Below are 7,774 nucleotides of genomic sequence, written 5' to 3' on the forward strand. Positions count from 1 at the left end.
CTTAGAAATTTGTCAGTAGACTTGACATAACAGAGAAAAACAAAGTGGATCATTAATTTTGTGTTAGTTAATAACTAACTTTATACCTTTAAGCCTTGAGCACAGTCCTTTGATTTATTATAAATAACCCAGAAATCTTTCATAATTTTCCTAGTCTATACATTCCTGGATCCCACCCCAAAACATTCTAATTTAATTTATCTGGGTTCCAGCTAGTATATCAGGGCTTAAAATGTACCCAGGTGGTATTTATCTAGTATTGAGAACTACTGTTTTAAGGTCAGAGTTAAGAACTACAGAAATAAAGCAAGAACATGAATGATTTGGCTAAAAGAAAGCAATTTGAGTTCACCACCCCAAGAGCTGTATTACAAACTTAAGCACTGTCCACAGCCTGAACAACTGGTATTTTTTGTATAGTAAATTATATAGCCACATAGCCAATGTATGTCTGATAGTAAATACCTGATAGTAATCCCCATATATTTAAGTACATATTTATTGAATCAATCAACCTGTCAAGTATCATCACACAGTATTTTGTTCTTCAGCCATCTCAGGATGATTGAAAAGATATTAAGAATTTTAAAACACATGGATTTTTTCACATATTTTGATTCATTTAATGTTTCAGTTAAAAAAAAGGCTGATTTTTTTTTTGTTTTTTTTTTTGAGATGGAGTCTCACTCTGTCACCAGGCTGGAGTGCAGTGGTGTGACCTCAGCTCACTGCAACCTCCACCTCCCGGGTTCAAGCGATTCTCCTGCCTCAGCCTCCCGAGTAGCTGAGACTACAGGCGCACACCACCACTAACAGAGCTAATTTTTTTGTTTTTATTTTTGGTAGAGACAGGGTTTCACCATGTTGGCCAGGATGGTCTCAGTCTCTTGACCTCATGATCCACCTGCCTTGGCCTCCCAAAGTGCTGGGATTACAGAATAGTTGTCTGAATTTTTAAAAAAATTTATGGCTCAAACAACGTGTTAATGTTTGTTACCATTTTTAAGTGTCCAAGATATCAAAGTGAGGTAGGAAATCAGCAGGACTTACTTTCTGAGCAATAATCATGACCTTGCTGATAAAGCAGAATGCAGTAAAGAAACAAGCGGAAACTAGCAGATGGCGACAAAAGCAACCTCCAGTTGCCTTCACTGATTAAAGACCACCAGCGCTATTTTTAAACATAACTGTTTAAAAATGCCATGACAACGATCCAGAAGTTATCTTATATGGTTTCAGGAATTTCCCCACCCCTTTCCTATAAAATTCTGAAAACCAGCCCCTTAATTAGCATACAATTAAGAGTAAGGATAAATATAGCTGGCCAGCAATCTACCCGGACTGCCCCTCTGGACTGCTCTGTTTGGGTACACTGCTGCTGCTGCTTCTGCTGCTCTGGTCTGTTCTGCCTATGGAGCAGCCACTTTGCTGCACACCGCTACTCCAGGCCACTCTGCCTATGAGGAAGCACTGCTCTGTGGGACAGTGATACGGCTGCACACCGCTACTCCCGGCAACTCTGCCTTTGGGTCAGCCTTGCTGTGTCTACGGAGCAGCTATTTTGCTGTATGCTGTTGCTCTAATAAACTTCTTTCTTTCTCTGCTGGCTGGCGCTTGAATTCTTTCCTGAGTGAAGCCAAGAATCCTCCCAGGCTGAACTCCAATTCGGGATAAACCTGCAACCGCTGGATAACTTGATAATGATTTTTTTTAATTAATTTTTTCACTTATTGATCCATTGTAAGTCCAAGATTTCTATAGTGTTATAACAGATGAAGTAATAAATAGAAAACTGTTTAGTGCTAAAAAATGAGTCATATTCCTGGATAGAAATCTTTACAGGAAATTATTTGTTTGATTGTTTGTTTGTTTGGGATGGGATGTCTAACTCTAAATTTTATTTGAATCTTAATATCAAAAAGTGCATATGTCCCCTAAGGGATAAATATTGTCAAACAGTGGTGAGTAAGAAAACAGTTTGATTAGAAGTCTTAGTCCTCCTTTTATCCAAAAGGTTGATTTGCCTTTATTCATTGGATACATGTAATATGGGCCATTCCCTAATCTCCCTTAGATAATTATGGGTACTTTCCTAGGTAACTGTGCACCTGAAAAGGAGAGCTAATTATAATTTTCATGCACTGGCTCCAATAAAACACTGTTCTTGAGTATGCAGACCAAAACTTTTAACAATATTAAGGGCTTAAAAGTGGTAAACAGAATTCAAAGTAAATTAATCTCACAATCAGTTCCGTGTGGTCCAATCCCCACTCTGAGGATAGCTTCATATTTCCTTTATTCATGGTTTGAATCACTATCACAGCGTATTGCAGAATTCCATACTGGCTTCCTGGTACATAGAGTAAAGGCTATTACAGTACCAAGTAAAAGCAAAAGCCACTGAGCCTCCCTTTTCCTAACACAGCAATAAGTGAAATATCGTAATATATGCATAAGGGTATTGAAGTGATTGTTATTACCATTAATATGATATGTTTTAAAATATTTTATTTTTTTCTTCTCTTGTACACAGGAGATAATGGTGAGGGTTACATATGTGGCTCGCCTATATTTTGTACAATCTCACAAGAGAACCATGACAGAACTAGAGGAAAATAGATGCTACTCAGATATATCAGACACAAAGAACAGTGATATCATTTTTATGTTTAGCTTTTGGACATGACTTTGGGTTAGCTCCCGTTGAAAGGGAAAAGCCCATTTGAAATCACATCATAGAAAAGAGTTATGTTCAGGGGGGCCATTTTAGAAATCACATATTTTTAAAAAGAAAGTATGGTGCGGGAATTTAGGTAGCTATTGTTTCTCACATGAGTACATTTCTTTCTTTGCTTTTCAACAGGATTGCACCCCTTGGACCACTAAAGTGAGTTACATTCAGTAACAGATTCTTTGTCCTTGAAATTTCAGTATTATCAGTGATAACCAGGGTAAAAGATTGAGATTTAAATAAGATTTGAGTTATCTAAAAGTAAGAAACCAAGTAGAAAAGTCATATGTTACTATTGAGGAGATAACAGGAAAGCCTGTGTCCTTGTCTTTAAAAAAATGCTTTTGCTTGAATTTTGTGAGGTACCCCAATGTCCTTCCAATAAAAATCTTCTCTCATTTCTCTCTTATTTTTTATTACTTCTCTTTTCTTCTCAGTTTCTCAGTTATTTTCTGTTTCTTGCAACCGAAGACCCCTAAGTTACACAGAAATCAGATTTAAAAATATAGACTCAGAGGAATGTAATTATTTTGAATTGAATGGAGCGAAAAGTGCTGAGACTCCTACCCACGTTCAGATATATGAAAGTGGTGGTCAATGAGAAAGAATCTTTAAACAACCACAAGCAGCGACCGGCTGGAAACTGGGCCTCCTGAAGATGAAGTCCAGAGAACAGGTGGCTGTTGCCATAGATCCGCTTAAATAGGATGAGGAATGGTAGGCCCACCGAGTAGAATGGCTACATCTGACAGGCCTAGTAATGAAATTGGAGATGGGAAAGCCCAGGCCCTATGGGTTTCAAAGCACAGGATGAAATTCAGAATCCTTGTGTGAGTGTACAGAACAGTCCCTTATTACTTGCAGCTATGCTGCGGAGCACACAGAAAACTAATTCCAGGGATGCATTTTGCACCTTGCTGAATTATAATATTAGTTGAATTCATAAACTCTCATGTATGTGAAAGCTAAGGCATTAATTAAGAAAGAGTGGACTAGGTATAAAGTCATGACAACACTCTGGCATCCAATTTCCAGAATTTAAAATTATCTCTCTGCCTAAATAGCTGTGGGGTTCTAAATAACTTACTCAAATTATATGTCTTACTTTTCATGGGGAATACTAACAATATTGTTAGTAGAATTATTTCATGAATAGCTATATTTTAAAGAATAAATTAGATAACCCACACCAAACACTTAACACAGTGCCTAGTACAAAGATAGTATTTGGATGTTAGCTAGTAATTCAAGTAAAATCTTTAATAATTTTCAAATAGATGAAAAAGATTTGTATTAAGTGTATTTATCAAATGATTACTTACTCTGCTACACAATCTTCATGTTCAAAGAAATTTAATGCATATTTCTTACAATCAGAAATCTTCCAATGATTCTGGGAAGGCCTGAATAAAACTTGTAAAAATTTAAATAATAACATAGGAGAAATAGAAGGTCAACGTAGTGAGACAAGAACTCAGTCACAAGGTTTTATAAGATTAAATGCTCAATGAATGCTCTTGGTAAAAGGTGTTATATTTTTCTTAAATATCTTTTTTATCAAATGACTATTTGATCTACTGTATTTGAAGAGTTAAACTCATTTCTACATGTCTTATTTTTGCTTATGTTCTTATAGCAAGGATCAGTCAGACCTAAATATTTGTTTCCGAACTGCACACTTTGGGTTTTGACATTTATTGTTTTATTTCCTAAGCCAGAAAGTGAATCTTTGAAACTGTAAGACAATAATCCAAGTGTAAAGTGCTTTGAAAGCTCTTTGTAGTTGGCAATAAGGCTTTATTAATGACAATTGTTCTCACATGATGGATGTACTTGCCATAATACCTATGGGCTTATACTGTGACTATTAGTATTTCCTTGAACAATTCCCTAAGTGACCATATATAATTTAATACACCTAGGCTCCCAAAACACATTGTCTTGTGGATTTGTCAGTAGTGTATCTTAATGAGAAAAAATGTCCTCCTTAAATCAAATGTAAATTACTTTTCAAAAAAAAATCTAACTACAGATAAAACGTACTTTTAAAAACATAATCTTGCAATACATTTATTAAAATTTTGTTAATTGAATCATGTTTTCCATTGATTTGCACTATTATATTAGAGATGTGTTCTTATAGTAAGAAATTTGACCAAAAGTGAATAAATATCACAACTTAGAAATGCAGAGTATTTTAGATTACATATTCAAAAAGAAAACATTTTGCTGAAATAATATGTAAAAACATATCTGTAAAGTTTTCTGCATTCCTGTATGTGAACTAGAAAAATAGTACCTTAATCACATAGCTATTGTCAGGAGCAATTAAATAAGACTTTAAATGCTATAAATTTCACAATACTGTGCAATATTTTTATCATAATCCCCTTCACAAACAACATGGCTTATCTGTAGTTTGCCTTGCTTGCTATACAAATGCTCAGATGACCATCTGGTACAAAACGGTGCTCAGAATCATTTACATCTCTCTTTTTCTTCTAAGTTATTTCATTACTTGTTTAGCAATAATTTCACATAAAGACAATAACATCTATTTTGCTTAATTTTCTATTGATATCTAGTTTCCAACAATATTTTAGCTTTCTATTTACTTTTAAAATGTAGTCTGCAACATAGCAAGTGAGTACCTCTTTCACTAAAGATCGAGGACAGAGAATTTGGGTCATCTGGCCTAAAGTGTTTAATAGCTAAAAAAAATATCAATCTGGTTTAAAAGTGGAAAAAGTGACATAAAGATGTTGAGCTGACCCCTTCTCACTTTATTTCTATGGATCATCTCATGGTTCTAATTCAAGTGTAATAGCAGAAGTTGTATTCTCTTCATGCTACAATCATAAGAGATGTTGTGAAATGTACACTTGTCATATTCCTTTAAATACACCCAGAAAGGATTTATTCTTTCCATTCTGTCTTCTCCATTCCACTACCATAACTTGAGTTCAGGTGGACTTTTCTCTCCCTGGACCATATATCCCAATAATCTAATATAACTACACATAACACCAATCATTTCACACATTAGATGCTGATCTAATCTTCTGCTCACCTCACTAACCTTATATTCTTGAAAACAACTCTAATCGTATTACTGCAAAAATATCAACAGCTCATTACTTAAGCAGTAAAATTCAAACTCTTAAATCTCCAAGTGAAGGTCTACTGTCATTGACCCCTGCTTTTCATCCAGACCCCAATTCTTCCTGACACGCCCATGAAACTGGAATACTTACTCTTACTTATCAGTACCATTCTAGCACTCGTACCTCCATTTGTTGGCTTGTGCTAGTCGTGGGTATACTGCCGCCGTCTTCCCACACTGATGATTGCACCCAAATAGAAGGTCATTCATTGATTTTTTACTATCAAAACATTTAATTATTCACTTAAGATAACGGCCTCCACTTCATCCATGCTATTGCAAATTACAAGATTTCACGTTCCATTCTATGTATCCCCTAAATCTGTCAAAATAAAAACAAATAATTTAATGCTCATTTGCTTGATTTATTTCTGGCTTAAATTATTTGGGGTACTAGTAAAAGAATGAGATTAGATTCAGGCAATCTCTAAGGCTCCTAAAGTTCAAAAATTCTATTCCAGGCACTCAGAATATCATGACAAAATGTGAATATTTTTGTTGACTAAAGTGGTATATTAAAGCTTGTGTTTGACTAAAAGTGAACCGCTGGGTGAATTTTCACAATGTGAACACACCCAAGTAACCAACACCCAAAGAGACAGAATGTCAGCAGCACCCCACAAAATACCTCTAGTAACCCCTTCCGGTTCACCAGGTACATCAGTAGATAACTGCTGTCTTAACTTGTAAAAGCACAAATTAACTGGAATATTTTGGAACATCATGGACATGGAATTTCTCTCACAGTTTGTACTGTTTTGTGCCTGGCTTGTTGTTGTTGTTGTTGTTTAACATTATGTTTGTGAGATTCATCCAAACAAACAAACAAAGGTTGTGTTTGAAAGACATTTGCCAATATTTGTTTTTAAATTACTGTCAATACTTGAAAAGGTCGCTAGATGTAGATGTTCTTAGCCTTCCAAGGTACCATGATTTCTCAATTTCCTGCTCTACCTAGCACAGACAGCACCTAATTCTTATTAAACACAATCAGCAAACTGTAGAAGTGTAATAATACTTTTAAAAAATCTAGTTCCCAGCCAGGCGCGGTGGTTCATGCTTGTAATCCCAGCACTTTGGGAGGCTGAGGCTGGCGGATCACCTGAGGTCAGGAGTTCGAGACCAACCAGGCCAACGTGGCAAAACCCCGTCTCTACTAAAAGTACAAAATAGCCAGGCGTGGTAGTGGGCGCCTGTAATCCCAGTTACTCAGGAGGCTGAGGCAGGAGAATCGCTTGAACCCGGGATGTGGAGGTTGCAGTGAGCCGAGATTGTGCCACTGTACTCCAGCATGGGCAACAAGAGTGAGACAGCATCTCAGAAAAAAAAAAAAAAAAACTACTTCCCATTTAACAACTCTCTAAAAAAAATCTAGATTCCTTAAATTAAATTATCCTGTTTAGGCACAGTGGTAAATATTTAGCAAACTACAAAATATTTAGAAAACACTATATAGAAAATGTTGCTTCAGAAAATAGTCCACACATCTTTGAGAAGCTAAATTTTTTTAGGTTTAATATAATGACTTCAGACATCCCAAAAGATGTAGTCAGAACTTATAAACTGATAAGCACAGTTGTTTTGAACTGAAGGTTTTTCTTATCTATAACTTCTCAATTACAGTTCAAAAACTAAGGGAAAGTGGCTGTTTATATTCAATTTTCTGAATAGTTTAAATTTGTGTCAAACTCTGACACTTTAAAGATCAATTTTTTTAAAACTTTGACAATAGTTGATGGATCCCAAAAGAGAGGAGATTTGAATCATTAAAATAGGTTCCATGGGCAAGAAAAATGAACTGAAATCAATATAACAATTCCAAATGAATTTCCATCATCTTCACAGCTGTTCAGAAGACAGAAGATAGATCTTTACCCTTT

General features: G+C 35.5%; 1 long non-coding RNA gene across 1 annotated transcript; it reads left to right on the plus strand.

Moving 5' to 3' along the window:
• The first annotated feature begins 1,487 nt into the window (after positions 1-1,487).
• LOC129465373 (uncharacterized) lies at positions 1,488-4,783 on the plus strand. Its single transcript, XR_008651946.1, has 3 exons — positions 1,488-1,740; positions 2,864-2,887; positions 3,169-4,783. It is a non-coding gene; the product is annotated as an uncharacterized lncRNA (long non-coding RNA).
• The last annotated feature ends 2,991 nt before the right edge of the window (positions 4,784-7,774 follow it).

This window comes from Symphalangus syndactylus, chromosome 17 (genome assembly GCF_028878055.3).
Source record: "Symphalangus syndactylus isolate Jambi chromosome 17, NHGRI_mSymSyn1-v2.1_pri, whole genome shotgun sequence".
Taxonomy (NCBI): domain Eukaryota; kingdom Metazoa; phylum Chordata; class Mammalia; order Primates; family Hylobatidae; genus Symphalangus; species Symphalangus syndactylus.